The sequence below is a fragment of the Pocillopora damicornis genome, chromosome 1 (genome assembly GCF_964200805.1).
Source record: "Pocillopora damicornis chromosome 1, jaPocDami1.2, whole genome shotgun sequence".
In the NCBI taxonomy this organism is placed as follows: domain Eukaryota; kingdom Metazoa; phylum Cnidaria; class Anthozoa; order Scleractinia; family Pocilloporidae; genus Pocillopora; species Pocillopora damicornis.
Genome location: NC_142670.1, coordinates 35,472,389 through 35,490,327, shown reverse-complemented (window position 1 = coordinate 35,490,327; position 17,939 = coordinate 35,472,389). Strand labels below are relative to the sequence as shown.

At 39.9% G+C, this 17,939-nt stretch overlaps 1 protein-coding gene and 1 long non-coding RNA gene across 2 annotated transcripts in view; both read right to left on the bottom strand.

The window, feature by feature from the left end:
* Window positions 1-17,939, bottom strand: part of LOC149053527 (uncharacterized) — a 79,348-nt gene that overhangs the window by 46,432 nt on the left and 14,977 nt on the right. The gene's annotated exons all lie outside the window — the stretch shown is intronic.
* Window positions 15,989-17,527, bottom strand: LOC149053528 (uncharacterized). Its single transcript, XR_016185585.1, has 2 exons — window positions 17,108-17,527; window positions 15,989-16,929 (listed from the first exon to the last, which is right to left on the bottom strand). It is a non-coding gene; the product is annotated as an uncharacterized LOC149053528 (long non-coding RNA).

The following is a 17,939-nucleotide window of genomic DNA, read 5'->3' as shown; positions in this document are numbered from 1 at the left end:
GTTCAGCAGAAGAGAGGAGAGGGATGTAGCACAGGGGGTAGGAGGGTGGAGTCAGAGGGTGCATTTGACTTACACCATTACTCCATTGTACGTGCAGGGTAAAAAAATTCCATATTTACAAAAATAAAACATTCCTACTACGTAGCTGATTTCTTTAGGAGCTAAGACAACGCTGCTCGTATCTGTTGTTGTTTTTATCAGTGCGCGATGGATTTAACGCGTTCCTTACATAAATAAGACAGACTCCAAACTTACAGCGTTATCAGCTTGGTGTTGTTACTGAAAATACCTGATGGTAATTTCTTCAACTGGTTGTTGTTCAACCACCTACCAAAAGTAATATAAAGGGGTTTTAATTACGTTGTGCTTATCAACATGGTGCGGGCAACGTGTATGTTCGAAACTGACGCATAATTTAGAGTTATAATCTGCTAACAAAGTCATATTGTCTAAGGCCCGATATCTTCAGTCCGGTTTTACATATAGAGACCTAACATTGCACACTGTCATTTAGAGCAGTCCTCATTATAATCCAGGCGACATTGATTGCGGGGAGGGGGAGTTTAAGAAATGCCAAGACACAAATTGTCTGAATAGCTTTTTTTCAACTTTACATACACATTGTACTCACTTGTACCAGCACAATTAATAACACCATGTTTAAACTTATTTCGCTAATCAAACTCTAGATTGACGCGGTGTGATGTTCCTCCATTGTACAGATTTCTTTCTCTGGTTTACTAGATTTTCTTTTCGACAAGCTAAGCCACTGTTTGACCAAAGAATCTTATCATGGGTAAACGTTTAAAAGGCGACACTTGGGAGTGCAGTCTTTGACAAAAAGATTATACAATATAATAAACTACGATTAAAAAGGAAATTGTTTTTGAAAATACTAACTTCAGAACACACTAACTTCGGAATACACTTCACAAGTTTTCTTTGATAATTTATGAAGCGAGCAAAATATGAAGATATATAAATGGGAATGGTATGTAGTGTTCAGCAGAAGTGAGGGGAGAGTGTAGCACAGGGGATAGGAGGGTGGAGTCAGAGGGTGCATTTGATCTACACCACTACTCCATTGTGCGTGCAGGGTAAAAAAATTCCATATTTACAAAAATAAAACATTCCTCCTTCGTAGCTGATTTCATTTGGAGCTAAGACAACGCTGCTCGTATCTGTTGTTATTTTTATCAATGCGCGATGGATTTAATGCCTTCCTTACATAAATAAGACAGACTCCAAACTTACAGCCATGTCAGCTTGGTGTTGTTACTGAAAATACCTGATGGTAATTTCTTCAACTGGTTGTTGTTCAACAACCTACCAAAAGTAATATAAAGGGGTTTTAATTACGTTGTGCTTATCAACATTGTGCGGGCACCGTGTATGCGCGAAACTGACGTATAATTTAGAGTTATAATCTGCTAACAAAGTCATATTGTCTGATGACCGATGTCTTCTGTCCGGTTTTATATATGGAGACCTAACATTGCACTCTGTCATTTAGAGCAGTCCTCATTATAATCCCAGGCGACATTGATTGCAGGGAGGGGGAGTTTAAGATACCAAGACACAAATTGTCTGAATAGCTTTTTTTCAACTTTACATACACATTGTACTCACTTGTACCAGCAGAAATGATTGCGCCATGTTTAAACTTATTTCGCTAATAAAACTCTAGATGTTTGATAATTTATAAAGCGAGCAAAATATGAAGATATATAAATGAGAATGGTATGTAGATCTCAGATGGGTGTTGTTGCTGAAAATGCCTGATGGTAATTTCTTCAACTGGTTGTTGCCCAACAGCCTACCAAAAGCAATAGGGAGGGGTTTTGATCACATTGTGCTTGTAAACATGGTGCAGGCCCCGTGTTTGTTCGAAAATGAATTTTTTTTAGAATTATAATCTGCTGACAGAGTCACATTGTCTAAAAACCGACGTCATCTTCCCAGTTTTACATATTGCGACCTAATATTACACACTGTCATTACTGTCATTTAGAGCAGTCCTTATTACAAGCCAGGTGACGTTGATTGCAGGGGGGGGGGGGAGTTTAACATGCCAAAACACAAATTGTCTAAATAATTTTTTTTTTAACTTTACCTACATAGTGTCCTCCCTGTGATTTTTATCTCTCCAAGGATGGATTTGTTATTGAGAGACTCCAAAAAATGATGTTATGCCTTAGTTTTCTTCTTGTCTCACCAGGCCTCGTACAGTTATCGAAAATAAGCACCTTTCTTCACCTTACATTGAACGTTAAGTTCTACATTTTTCACTGGTGAGTACTTGTGACTCTTAGATCCTCATAAACTTGTCAGATTGAATCAACTCTTGGACGCAATAAGGTTTAACTGGGATTCTAGGATAAATTAGTAACCTGCCTACTTTAAATATGACAGGACTTTGTTTTGATATGTCACATAGAGGTTAAAGACTTTGTGATGTCACTCCATTGATAGTCTATCGTTTATCTATAGAGTAACTAACAAACTCATCCTTTTTAGCAGATTCAAAACCAAGCACAATTGAACGACACAACGAAGCACCCTTCTCTTCGGGTGGCAAAAAAATAGGCCTCTAGTAGTGGCCATCTCCCCCCCCCCCTCCTCCCCCCTTTTCATAGAATGTTCTTTAACTCTTTTTCTTTCCCTGACGTTGCATCTTATCTTTTCTTGCCTTATTAAATCCTACCAAATCGAAATTTATCGCATTTCAGTGAGAAGGCAGCCGGTGTAGAGTCTGAGTGTTAAGGTTACCAAACAAGGGCCCATTTTGTGGAAGAAAAAAGCAACCATAGCAATAATAACAATGATAATGATGACAGATACAATTATGATACTACTTTCGAGTACTATCATATTTTATTCTTATCGAAGTCACTCTTCCTGCCGGTGGTGGTAAATACGAGGGATGTTAATGTTTCGCGTCGAGAACTGTCCTTGATAAGTGGTGCGTCTTCATATTCTCATGCATATCTGTGGGTTTTTTGTGGCTCTAGGCTCTTATAGGACTCTGCATTTGGGTGGCAAACCCTGACATCAGAGAATGCCGATAATTGGTGCTCGTAGAGTCCACGGGCATGAATGACCAGCCTTGTGCTTTGTTATATGCTCTGTTCAACTGTAATATTATCCGCTGGCCAGTGATATTGTAGTTTGACAGGAGCACGGAACTCCTGTTTAAACAGGTTGGCGCCCAATTCTCGGAAAGGAAGTATTGTCAGCCTTTTCCAGCTACTTGGTCAAGCACTCGCCTGATCTTTTTTGGTTCTCCTGGTCTTTCGAAAGTGATTACGTTCTGTGCCGTTTTACTAAGAGACTCACCTATTAGCTGTTGTGTTTGAAATGTTTGAGATACTTAACGAGGTGCGTTGACACTTTGACTGATGAAGCCTACTTCCGGCTTAGATTTGCGAGGCACAGGCGCCTCCAAGGCGAACATTAGAGCTAGCATGGTCGTTGCCAGCTGATTACACTTGCGTTTCGATATTCCAGGAATAAGTCTCAGAGTTGTTGCTTTCTCCAGTGGCTCTAGTAGATCCTGATGCCTAGGGCAGTGTTGCCAGAAAGTGCGTCCACCGATGTTTTAAGCCCGAGATGGAAGTGGCACAGCATGCCTGTGTCTGTGTCTGAGCAAACTTCACCAATTACCCTACTTCACTGACCCAATCAGACACCTTCTCACTGACGAATTCCTCTTGTTACTCTCGTAAGCCTATGGCCGCGCCTCGTTGTGCCTTCCATTCTATAATGTTGTTTTGATGTCCTTTTCTTTAAATACTTCCTTCACACTTTCCGTCTTGTTTGGCTTTTCGATAATCCATCACTTCTTTTTGTTTGGGAAGAAGCCTAAATCTGGACCCAGAGTACTCCACATGCCCTACTATCTCATTTCTGTACTATAACCTGTCCCACCAGCATCATTGGGGAACTACGTCTGCTTTGCCGCGGACGCCACCTGCAGACGCGTGATCATAGGCTGGACGGTAAGAACAAAAATAGCCACAGCGATCGGATCTCCCTGCGTGGTTCCTTCTACTCAGTGACAGGATCTTTTTACCGCCAATAATAATTTAATAATTGTCTTCACGTCTTAGCCACGAACGTACCTCTAACGTTTAATTCTAGTTTTTTTGTTTTGTTTTTGTTTTTGTCATCGGTCCTTTGAGCATCATCACGCGCATATAAATGTTGAGTCAGCATCCCTTTAAAGTAATTTTCCCTTTGATTTCGAGTGGCCTTGACAACCAGGACCTCTTGATGTTTTTTTGACTCTTGACCCTTGGCTCAAGCGAGACCGATATGTAAGTACCTTTGTAAGTTTGTTTTTAGGTCTTTTCTACAGTTATGAGCAAACATTACAAAGGATCATATCTCTTTCCTGTTCTACATGAGGCCCTGAAACACACCCGCTAACAGACTCGTTTGTTTAAGATGCGATGTTTTCTTTTCGTGTTTCATATTAATGCCTTAAATAGATTATGAAGCTGCCCAAAAATACATGTAACGGTAAGATTATGTTCGGTCACGTAGTGTTGTCTTGATAATGTGCCAGAAAACATTGATTGTAGGGGAGGCTCGGGGTTGATTACCGATAAAGGAAAAGAGTGGGGAATTTTAAAATAACGACACAAAATGTCTCAATTGTTCCATTTAAAATTATATGAAGCGTGTTCAATCCAGCAGGTGCAAAGGAGAAAGCTACGTTCAGGTTTATACTGCCAGGTAGGTTGACCTAAACTCAAAATTATGCGCAAAATTATAAAGTTTTTTTTAAGAGTTCAAAAGAGTTAATTAAAAGAGAACTGGTATGTTAGTCTCCTGATCAGGCTTTATGAAGCATAATTTGCATGCGTTATAGTCACTGATCAGATCTAGTGGTCCGGCGTCCACTACTTAGGGCTTGTCCGGTGTTACAGAAAGAGACTGGGCTTTGCTGGTATTGCCACTACGACTTTGCCTAGTTGTGAAAATAATATTTGAGCGTCAGTCAGCAAAGGTACTTGAGGCTTGTCTGGAGCGTCTGGGATGGATTGCCGTAAGGTGATCATCTTCTGCAGCAAAGAAGCCGTTCATATTGGTGGATACGCTCAATGCCAAGGACCGACGCCAAAAATTACTTCTCGACCTGTGAATACTTCCTGTCTGCCACCGAGAGCGCCCCACTTCTATATGTCACTGGTTGACCATGCTGCATCAGTAAAAAGCCAAACCCATCCTTGGATGCATCGTCTTGTCCCCCTGTTTCGTCGTTCTTACTAAAGTAATTGAGTACTGGTGCTTTAGAGACAGCGTCTTTGAATTCTTCGAAGGCATCTTTCTGGTAATGAGTCCATTTCCACTCAGCATTCTTGCGTAACAGGCGGCGTAGTGGCTCTTACATTCTTGAAAGGTTTTATAGGAATTTAAAAAGGTACCTCACTAGCCCTTATAATCTCTTCACTGCTGATTGTGTTCGTCTTACTTAGCAGTAATTAATCCACATCTCTAAGACTTTATTGATCCAGCCTTTCTCCTCCTTAGGGGTAAAGGGTAAACCAGGATGGATATAGAAGGCTTCTGACCCGATACATGTGATGAAAGACGTTACTCGATAATCTTCCAGCTTCAAGTGTAAATGGAGGATAAATTCCGTGTTTCAAGTTATTTATTTCAATATTTTTCTTGATCTCCACGAAGTTCTAGCCTCGAAAGAACTTTAACATTAGAAGTGAAGATTGGCTGCGATGTTTGTGGCTTGGAACTGATGCATTGCTGCTGCTATCTGCTCACATTTGTCTAGATTCTGTTGCTGTGTCTAGGACCAAGGTCAGCTTAAATTCGACTAAAACACAAGTTCAAAGCTGCTACATGTCTTGCTGAGAATTTCCAAAGTCACCATGTAGCAGTAGCGGCCCGAATTAGAAAAAACAAGTTAAACAGGACTTTGAACTGGTTTGATGACCTGCCAGCTCAAAAACACATAAGGTCACTAGGTCACGATATCTCGCACTACAGTCTTACCATTGAAAGACTCTTTTACAATTTTGGAGGGAAAACGACATAACATGCATAGTTTCAAGCAAGTCGAGGTTCTTACTCTACGTTGGATGTTTTTCAGTGATGGTATATCAAAAACCTTTTTCAGATTTTCTTTAATTGAGGAATTGTAACTTTCGACCGATATCCTCTCCTGATTATAAACAATTATATTGTAAATGAAGAGAATATGACTAGTAGGTATACTACTCGACAGCTTGGCATAGTTAGTATTCTAACATAAATAACTTATACCTTGTTTACTATAGATTGTTGTTTACTATAGATTGTCGTTTTATCGTACAATTCAACCTTGCAACCCGCATTCAAAAGCGATAATCATCCTCTGGAGTAAATGCACAATAAATAGGACTCTTAGAGAGCCTTATCGAGAGACTTGAACTAATGATATCGCGCCTGAGTTTTCTTGTTGTCTCTCCAGGCTCATTCGTTGGAAATAAGCACATTTCCTGCGTTTTACGTCCTTGTATTACAGGTTTCACCGGTTAGTACTTTTGACCAAAATCGGTCTGGAGATAAATTTTTCACGCAATAAGTTGTAACTCGGCTGCTAGGATAAATTTATAGCCTGCGTTCTTAGAATGTGACCATAATTTATAAGCTTGGCGACAAATTTCAATCATTGGTATACCTTAAATGTTACTGACTGTCCCTCAAATTATCTGTTTATGTCCTCTTTTCTTCCTTTCACAAATTCAGTAGGCCTGGAGTAAAACTACTTAAAATACTCTTTACTTTTTTACTTACAGCTGTAGCAGGTTGATATTGTTATTGAATATTTCTTTTGGCAAGTCCTCCAACTGGTTGTTCCTCAAATCCCTTTCAGCAAAAGACGACAGTTAGTGTTTGTAACAAGTATTCAGCTGACTTATCAATCTAAACGCATTATCATTATCATCAACATTTTGACCACCTAGAGTTGTTTTGAGTAGGCACCGAACAAATCCATTTCTAAATCTCGCCCTTCGTTTGCTGATGTCTATAACAACATTCATCTATGGTTTCTTCAATTACATCCTTGATTGGAGGAATCCCAATAAACTTAATTGGTTCCCTTTTTACCATTTGCGACTAATTTGTGGTAGGACTGCTAAGGAAAATTTTCTAATTGCTAATTTTTCATGGTCACGGAAGAATAAAAGAGCCGCAAATAGTATGAAATTTTACAACACTATAACTACAGCCATCTTTGAAAATAGGCTTCTGAGCTCTGAAGCTGATAAAGTTTCACAGAAATATGAATTTGTAATCAAGTGCTGCTCCCGCTAAGAGCGTTCCTCCCGGCTTCCCGTCGGAAAAAAAGTTTTCTTTTATTTTTTCCCATGAAAAGTTTAGGGCACATGTTTCAAAAATAGTTTAGTTGTTCTCCAATTCTCTTTTTTTGCATCGCCACAAGCCAAAAATGATTTTGGGCCAGACCACCCCTGTGGACAGCGATCGAAAGTGTAAATTTCAAAGATTTTGTCCAGCGCGCAGCGACTGCAACAATGCAGCTCACGGGATTCTATCTTGCTACAAGTTACAAGGTGTATTCATTTAGTTCACAAACAAAATATGGAAACTTCAGCTGAATTATTTTTCATACCAGCGTGATCAGAGGGGACCCTTCTCTTCGAACTTAATTTGCATATCAAAAACTCACTACTTTGTACGAAAGAATTCTCAAAATGCAGGCGTTAATCGGGCTGAAAAAGCATATCAGTGCATAGTTTATACACCAACGAGGTCACAAATTGCCTCAAACCCGCGGGTATATCTCTAGCTTCCATCCACCAACTTCTTAAAAACAACTCAAATCCATGTGTTTGCTCAATTGCGCTCGTGTCAAAGATCATTTGTATGATTCTTAGAATTGACCAAGATCTCCTTTTGACCGTTCAAACTTCGTTCGTTTACCTTCTACGTTGAGGATTTAAGGTTTTCACAGCAACTGAAAGGAGATTAGATGTGGAGTTGTCCTAAATCGTTGCATAAACGTGATCGGTCGTAACGCTTGCGCGCTTGCGTGACTTACAAAGTAGACAAAGGTGATCGGAAGGCGCCTTCTCGATAATTTACGTTGAAATATCAGGTCATGAACTACGCACAGTGTGGAGAAGATCAAAATTAAAGAATAAAACTTGGTACTCGGGTCATAACAGACATATCATGTTGCTTAAAAGGACACAAAAACGAGTTAAAATAGATTGCAATGTTTATATTTACAAACAAAACGTATACACTCCGAAACAATTCTTGGAGTTTCTCCCGAGATTTAGTATACGGATCCCGATGAACTTACCTTCCTTTCTGCAAATTTTTTCCGTCATTAGTGATGTTACGCTCTTATGGACTACAACGGTTTTGAGCGACAAACTCGACATTTCCCTGCGACCATCAAAATCAACTGGACAAACCCAGCTTGATGTATTGCGTGACGTGATTGTGCAAACTTTTCTCTTTGTCATAGGACCTGTTTCGCAGGTTCTACAAGTTGGAACCAAAATTAGTTAATGTAACGAATTAGAATCGAAAGTTATTCAAATGGACAAAAGAATTTTACATTTTAAGGAAAATTTTATCGTTGAAATGTTTACTTGATTCATGGAAAGCAAAGATTGGAGTGGCTTTGGGTATTTCAGCCCTGATTTTAAAAAAAATGAAACAGTTAGTGGTATGTTCTAAACATCAGAACACCTGAGAGGACACTGGAAATGTAGTAAAAGTATTTTTTAGCATCCAGAGCAAAAATAAGAATGTGAGGCAGCGAAAGAAGACTGAGTTTTCAACGCCATTTGTCGTAAAAGCTGCCACCAGCTTGTTCTTAAACTCACTAAAATTTACCTGGAAGGTATTAACTTTCTTTTGCCGCGAAACTCGTGGAAGTTTAAAACTTTGAAACGACGTACGATGAATCGTAAAACTGGAGTTTGAGTCCATTGGTAAGCTATGCCAGCTGGTCTCATGAGCAGATCAAGCTCTGACGAGATTTGACAGTTTTGAAGTTTTAAGCGGATGCAAAAATCGAGACAAAAATTCGTCATGACACAATTTGTCCTTTGATTTTGTCAAGAGAATGCTGGTTTTGTCTGCTATTGCAGATAGCCCAGATAGGCACTTACGAACCAATTTTTAGTTAAATAATAGCCTTCACTCTCGAGAAACTGCAAATATATTACCCATGTGATCCGACTATAGCTTTATTTCAGAAAACTTCAAAAATATCTCCAGGCTTTCTTTATTGCCTTACATTTTCCCTTGTGCTGTGGCTGTTAAAAAGTACTTTCACCGCATTTCCGATGTTTCTTAAAGTGTTCGGATGTGTAGAACATACCAATAACTGTTACATTTTGTCCATATTGTGGTCAAAATAACCGGAACCAAACAAAATTAACTTGTAATCGAGGATTTCGCTGGTTAGCTGGTAGTACTTCAAAGAACTTGTTACGTCGTCCCAGTGTCACAGCGGATTTGGACCTCCCGTGGATTTGGACCCCCCGGTCCAAATCCGCCAGCGGATATGGACCCCCCTACGCAGATTTTGACCCGCCTACCGAACTTTCCTTTTAAGCATCGTTTGTGTCATATTTGGTAACTAATTCTATTTGCAAGCTTTTTGTCGGTGTTCTTTTCAATTACAACACAACATTCCTCAATAAAGGTAAAGAAAAACAGCCATTTCGTTCCAATCCTGCCGCATTTATTATAGCGAGTCTTACAGTATACGCAAGAATTAGATGCGAACAAACTACTGCATTTTAACGATTGAAATTGTAACAATAAATCTTTGCTTCTTCTGATGCGAATCAACATTGATACGAAACGTCATAACAATAGTGGTGACTAATGCGTCCAGTCACAAAAATAACTCAATCTGATTTTCTAATTAACTAACATTAAGCGGATTTGGACCGGTGGGTCCAATCCGCCAGCGGATACTACATTTACTACATTTACTACATTTCTAGTGTCCTCTAAGGTGTTCTCGTGTTTAGAACATACCACTAACTGTTTTATTTTTTCCAAATCAGGGCTGAAATACCCAAAGCCACTCCAATCTTTGCTTTCCGTGAATCAAGTAAACATTTAAACGATAAAATTCTCATTAAAATGTAAAATTCTTCAGTCCATTTGAATAACTTTCGATTCTAATTCGTTACATTAACTAATTTTGGTTCCAACTTGAAGAACCGGCGAAACAGGTCGTATGACATAGAGAAAAGTTTGCACAATCACGTCACGCAATACATCAAGCTGGGTTTGTCCAGTTGATTTTGATGGTCGCAGGGAAATGTCGAGTTTGTCGCTCAAAACCGTTGTGGTCCATAAGAGCGTAACATCACTAATAACGGAAAAAATTTGCAGCTCTATAAAAATCTAAAGAACATTTCTGGACTGAAACCGAGTACTTCCACTTTGTTTTTAAAGCATTTTCGTATTTTGCCTAATGCTCGTATTGAGACTTGGTTCATAATCCACTGACAGTTCGTAAGCGCAAAGCGGTAAACTCCTATAGTTGATTAGTTGATAGCGGTACGCATAGGATGTTCTTTAACTCTTTTTCTTTCCCTGACGTTGCATTTTATCTTTTCTTGCCTTATGAAATCCCATCAAATCGAATATTGATCGCATCTCAATGACACGAAGCTGGTGAATATTCTGAGCGGTAAAGATACCTAGCAAAGGCCCATTTTGATAATAAATAAAAAAAATTTAAAATCAGTGTCAAATAAATGATACAACCCCAGCTATGACAACAGTGGTAATGATAACAATGATATTCATAATAACAGTTATAATACCACTTTCGAGTACAATCATATTTTATTCTTATCGAAGTCACTCATTCTGCCGGTTGTGGTAAATATTGGGGGTGTTAAGGTTCCGTGTTCAATGTCGAGAACTCTCAGCTAATTTGTCGTTGTATGACAAATCCGCCTCGTTTACAAATCATGGTGTTGTCTAACGTACAGACTTGTCCGCATACACTCTTGGATACGTGGAGGGAATATCATCGACTGGCCAGCCACATTGTAGTTTGACAGCATTACAGAACTCCTGCTTAATCAAATTGGAGCCCATTTCTCGGAGAGGAAGTACTGTCAGCCACACCAATGACCCTTTTTCAGCTGCCAGGTCAAGCACTAGCTTAATCTTTGGTTGTGCCCTTACCCTGGTATCTTTGAGTTTTCCTGGTTTTCGGGAACTGATTACGTTGTGTGCCGACTTACTAAGAGACTCGTCGAGTAGCTAGTGTGTTAAAGATGTTTGAGATGCTTGACGAGGTGCGTTATCACTTTGACTGATGAAGCGTACTCCCGCCTTGGATTTGCAAGGCACAGGCGCCTCCCGGGCAAATAGGGGCGCTGGATGTCCGTATCTAGCTGATTACACTTGCGTTTCGTTATCCCAGCAATTGGTCATCATTGGGGAACCGGCACTGCTTTGCTGTGGACGCCACCTGTAGACACGTGATCATAGGCTGGACGTTAAGAATAAAAAGAGCCATAGCGACCAGATCTCCCTGTGTGACCCCTTCTGCTCAGTGACAAGATCGTTTTACCGCCAGTGATAAGTTAATAATTGTCTCCATGTCTTAGCCACGAACGTACCTATAACGTTTACTTTTGTGCTGTTGGTTTTTTTTTTTTGTTTTTGTAATCGGTCCTTTGAGTATTACCACACTTTGATTTCGAGTGGCCTTGTCAACCTGTACTCTTCATGTTTTTTGAATCTTGACCCTTGGCTCAAGCGGAACTGATTTTTTAGTTCCTTTGTAATTTTTTTTTAGATTACTTTTTATCGTTATGGGCAAACAATACAAAACAACAAATCTCTGTCATGTTCTGAATGAAGCCTAAAAACACATCCGCTAAGAAACTAAGATTCTTATCGATCCTACCTTTCTCTTCTTTAGAGGCAAAGCAGAAGCCCCTGATATCCTGGTTTACCGGGTAAACCAGGACATCGAGGGCTTCTGACCCGATACATGTGATGAACGTCGCTGCTCGTAGTCTTCCAGCTTCGAGTGTAAATGGAGGGTAAAATCCATGTTTGAAGTCAATTTTTTCAATTGTTTTCTAAATCTCCGCAAAGATCTAGCCTCGGAGGAACTTGCCCAAAGAAGTGAAGATTTGCTTCGCTGTTTGTGACTGAGAACTGATGCGCTGCTGCTGCTATCTGCTTGCTCACAGTGGCTAAAAACTTTGTGATGTTGCTTCATTGATGGTCTTTTCCAGTCAGTGTTTATCTTCGGCGTAACTAACAAACTCAGCTCAAACTCAGGTCTTTCCAAGCTATATATATCCAGCAGGTATGTACTTTGATTTAATACTGATCTTTATTTAAAAAAAATTAATAAAATAAAGCAATATTTGGCTAGAAATTGAATCCATGTTTAAAATAACTACGGTTAAAAAAATCGATTAAAAACTGATGAAATCTAAAAATTTCGGAGTCCACTTCCTTCTCTCTGTTGTCTGGACGTCAAAATCAGCTTTCTTTGCATCGCAAGCGACTCTTCTCGTTAATCTTGACCCCGCGAGTAGATGAAGGCGCATCTTATTAGGAAAACACAGGTTTTTGCCCTACTTTGCATATTGCTTTACGCTAAAACTATCATTTTCGCGAGACAACTGTGTTATCTGAAGTCAAGCATTCTTAGCCAATTCCGCCGGTTGTGGTAAATATTAGAGGTGTAAATGTTCCATGTTCAGTGTCGAGAACTGTCCTTGATTACTGTCGCTTCCTCTCATTCTCATACTTACCATAGATATTTTGTGGCTCTAGGCTCTTCCAGGACATGGTATTTGGTTGGAAAAACCCTGACGTCAAAGAATGCACATCGTTGGTGCTCGCAGAATCCATGTGCAAGAATGACCAGCCTTGTGCTTTGTTAGCTCCTCTGTTCAGTTGTTCTCAGCTGATGTCTTGAAGGACGGGTTCGCCTTTAAGATCGTTGCATACCGCACTTAAGAGTTCAGGGTCCAGGTCTCTCAGCTCATTATGTCGTTGTACGAAATCATGGCGTGGTCTAACGTAAAGACTTTCCCGCATACACACGTGGACATGAGGAGGGAATATCATGGACTGGCCAGTCATATTGTAGTTTGACAGCATTACGGAAGTCCCGTTTAATCTGGCTGATTACAATTGCGTTCCGTTATTGCAACAATAAGTAGTGGAGATATTGCATTCTCCAGTGGCTTTAGTAGATCCTGGTTATGAGGAGGTAGGTCGACGGATATTTTAAGCCGAAGGTGAAAGCAGCATAGCATGACTGTGCCTCTTTTCTGAGCGAGCTTTGCCAATTAAACTACCTCGCTCACCCAATCAGACACCTCACTGATGTAATCCTCCTGATACTCCCGTGAACTTATCGCCGCGACCAGATGTATCTTCGCTTTCACTCATGTTAATGACCGTTTCCTTTCATACTCTCTTTCTTGTTCGGCTTTGCGATAATCCAGCGCTCTTTGCCGTTTGAGAAGTAGCCAAAGTCTGGACCCAAGGTACTCAACATGTCTCACTATCTCTTCATCTCTGTAGTAGAGCCTGTCCCACCTGCATCATCGGCGAACGAGCACTGCTTTGCTGTGGACGTTACCTGTAGACTCGTGATAAGAGGTTGGATGCTTAAAGCACAAAACGCCATAGCTATCCGATCTCCCTGTGTGGTACTTTCTGCTCAATTACAGGATCTCTTTACCGCTAATAATAAGTTAATGACTGTCTCTAGATCTTAGCCACGAAAGTACTTACAATGTTTACCTCTGTTTTTATGATTTTGTAATCGTTCCTTTGAGCATCAACATCGTGCATATAAAAGCTGAGTTAGCATTCCTTTAAAGTAGTATTCCCAATGATTTCGAGTGGTCTTGTCAACCCTGACCTCTTGAAGTTCTGTAGATGGTTACCGATAAAGGACAAGAGTGGAAAATTTAAAAAAAATGACACAAAACGTCTCATTAGTTATATCAAAAATTATAAACAGCTTGTTAAATTGAGCAGGTGCGAACAAGAACGCTATGTCCAGGTTTATAATGCCAGGTATAGTCATGATTTAAAATAAAAACTACGTTTAAAATAATTTGCTTCGGACTTCAAAGGAGATGATTAAAAGAAAACCGGCATGTTCGTCTCCTGATTAGGCTTCGTGAAGCAAAATTTGCATGCCTTACAGTCAGTGATATGTACTCTGTGGCTATGAACTCTTAAGCGGTAGATGGGTGGGGTTGGTGGTCTATAGTCAGCATAGTCCTGCAAGTAACTTGACGGCTTTGACAACCGTCCAGATCTAATGGTCTGGTCTCCACTGCTTGGAGCTTGTTAGGTGTTACAGAAAGTGACTGGCCAGTTCTTGGTTTAGCTGCTGTGGCTTTGTCTAGTTGTTAGGTCACATTGTAGCGTCTGCTAACAGAGGTGCTTGAGGCTCGTCTAGAGCGGCTCGGATGGATGACTGCTGGAAGATCATCTTTTGTATCAGGAAAGCAATCCAAGGTTGTGTTTTTTAGCCTCTGTAGAGTTGGCTCACAAATTTCTCTCTCTGAGTTTCATTGAGTTGGTGATCCGGAACGGAAAGGAAATGGTTGGTATGAATGCTATCGACCACTTGTTCTGCGCGGGTAAGCTCCCAGTCCTTCATGAAAGCTCTCGATAGATAGCCGGCCGGCAGCATCCTTTTCCTACGCTTGTAGCTTATCTCGTAGTCATACTGCTGAAGTGGTAACAAGGCACTCTAGCTTCTTGGATGCTGATGCTAAGGGCTTCTGCATAATAAAGACCAGGGCTTTTTGATCAGTCCGCAGGATGACTTTCTTAACGAACACATATTGGTGGGTATGCTCCGTGCCAAGGCCGGGAACAATAATTACTTCTCGATCTTAGAGTACTTCCTCTTTGCCAACGGGAGGGTCACTGGTTCATCATGCCGCATTAGTAAAAAGTCAAGTCTATGCTTGGACGTATTCTCCTTGGCCCTCTGTTGGGTCACCCTTCCTGAAGTACTTGAGTTCTGCCGCTTTTTTTTAACAGCGTCTTTGATCTCTTCGAAGGCATCTCTCTGGTCATGAGTCCAGATCCACTTACATTCTTACATGTCAGTCTGCTCTACTAAGACTGAAATTTGTTTAGCGCTCGAAAATTGTGTTCGTCTTGCCAAACAGTAATTATTCCACATCTGGAAGACTGTATCGATCCTACCTTTCTCTTCCTTGGAGGTAAAGGTTAAACCAGAGTGTATATATCGAGGGCTTCTGACGCGATGTATGTGATGGGAGACGCTACTCGACAGATGTCCAGCTTCGAGTGTAAATTTCATTTTTGACAGGTTTGATGGCCTACTAGCTTAAAAACACATGGTTCTACAAGGTCACGATATCTTGCACCACAGTCCTATCATTACAAGACCCTCCTACAATTTGGGAGGAAAAACAACAAAATATGCATAATTTTATGCAAGTCGAGGTTCATACATTGGATGTTTCTCGATTATAGCATATTACTGAGAAATTTACGACCGGTATCTACACTTGATTACAAGCAGATGTATTGAAAACGAAGAAGATGCGACTAATAAGTACATCTCTCGACAGCCTCGCATAATCAGCATTCCAGCATAAATAAAGTTTACCTTGTTTTATACAGATTGTCTTTTTATCGCAGAATTGAAACTTGCAACCCGCATTCAGAAGTGATGGTCACATCCTCTGGACCAAAATTAATGCACAATGAATAAGACTCTTAGAGAGCCTTAATGAGAGACTCGAATAAATGATGTAGTACCTGAGTTTTCTTTTCATCCATCGAAATCAAGGACGATTGAACGACACAACGAGACGCACTTCCCTTTGGGTAGTAAAAATAGGCCTCTAAGGGCTATTCCCCCACTTCCCCCTTTTCCCAACTCAACGCTTTAAAGAAAATAAGGCTGAGAAGTGCTTGAATGGATGACTGTATAAATTATTAAAGATTAATTTGATTTTATTGGGGTGAGTAATCACCAAGTAATTAAAAACTACATCCTCCCTGCATGTAAGATGGATTCCGAGCTCAGCTTTTTATAACGGGGGCTGACGGGTCTATCAAGACTAATGTATCAAGCAATAATACAAATCTGTGACTTTAGCGACACAGTCTAATTATTATAAAGCCTTGAATGCCACTTATTGTCCCTGAAATTATCTGTTTACGTCCTATTGTCTTCCTTTTAAAATGTCAGCAGGATTAAAACTAAGAAGAATAGTCCTTTTTACTTTACATATAATTTAGTTTAATACTGGGGACGTATGAAACAGGTCTATAAAAAGTCAGAAGACAAACTATGTGCCTCCACTTATGAAAGTTTAGTGCAGGAACTATGTAACGATGTTAGAAATTTCTTATTTATTAATGTTCTAATATCCTAACAAAGTCATATTCTGCAAAAACCGATGTCTTCTTTTCCGTTTTTTACATAAAGAAACCTAAGGTAGCATTACGAATTATAATATGGCTCAAAACTAATTGAAACTTGTTAGTTTTTTTTAATTTTTAAGCACTGAGAACAACTAAGTGCTTTACACATTTTGTTATGAAGCTGGAAAAGTGAGATAACATCACTTCGCCACAAGGTTCAACTTGAATGTTAGAATAAATTTGTGACTTGCATACGTTAAATTCGACCTGACCAGTTGTCTTATTTTGTGTTGCTTCATTGATGGTCTATTGTTTATTTTTCTTTACCTAACAAACGTATACTTTATAGCAGATTTAAAATCAAGTGCAACAAGAAGAAAGTTTCTCCTCTGAAGGCATTCTTTACAAACGGAAGAAAGAGTCCCAACTTACAGGGCGTACAGCTTGGTATTGTCACTGAGAAGGCCTGATGGTAATTCCTTCAACTGGTTGTTGCCTATAGTCCTGCCAAAAATTGATAGAGGGTGGTGTTACGATATATTCAACAATTACGTTAATTGAATTAAAGGGTGTATCCAGTAATGCTGTATTTCCTTGCATGCTTTGATATGATATCTATCTTGCCCTGTGCGAGATGGATCTTAGGCATTCTTTACAAAAAGAAGAAAGGGTCCTAACTTACAGGACGGACAGCTTGGTATTGTTACTGAATATGCCTGATGGTAATTCCTTCAACTGGTTGTTGCTAATATCCCTGCCAAGAATTGATAGAGGGTGGTGTTCATTACCATGTATTCGATAATTACATTAAATCAAAGGGTGCATCCGGTAATGCTGTACTTTCGTGTGAGCTTTGATAGGGGGGCTCAAACAAATCTATGTAATCATTTCTTTTCTATCAGCCATGAATATAGCCTATTTTGTGCTTAACCAGAACTGTAAGTGAGCTCGTTCCATTTTCACGTTAAGTATTTTTTCTTTATTTTTGGAGACTCTGCCTTAATTCTTAGATTTGGGAGCTCTATGTAAACCCAGAACCTGGAGGGGGAGGGGGCATTGGTTAAATACCCATTAACACTAAAAAAGCAGGGGTGGGGGGGATTTCGCAATCTCTAGCGGGGAGGCTCTTCAAATAAAGAAGAATTTATCGGGTAATTATTATTGTGCGGGTGAAAGTGGTGCTTCGAAGGATTGTGATCGGAACCAATTCCAACGTTTCGATAAGTCCAGTGGAGGTTATCCTAAGGGTCGAATAAAGAAATATTGTCAGTCGACAACAATCCTTCGCAGGACTACCCCCATCCGGACGATCAGGCCACAAGATCACACGTCAGTCCGTGTTACTGACACAGTAACTGAAGTAATGAGTTCAGGTACACTTTAGGTGTTCATGTAAAGGTTGGGCGAAGTTAGTCATGATTTTTGGGAGCTAGAAAGACTCAACATTACAACCGCAGATTACTCGGTAAGGAGTCCTTTAGTTCACTGTTACTCAAATTCCTATCAAGAATCAT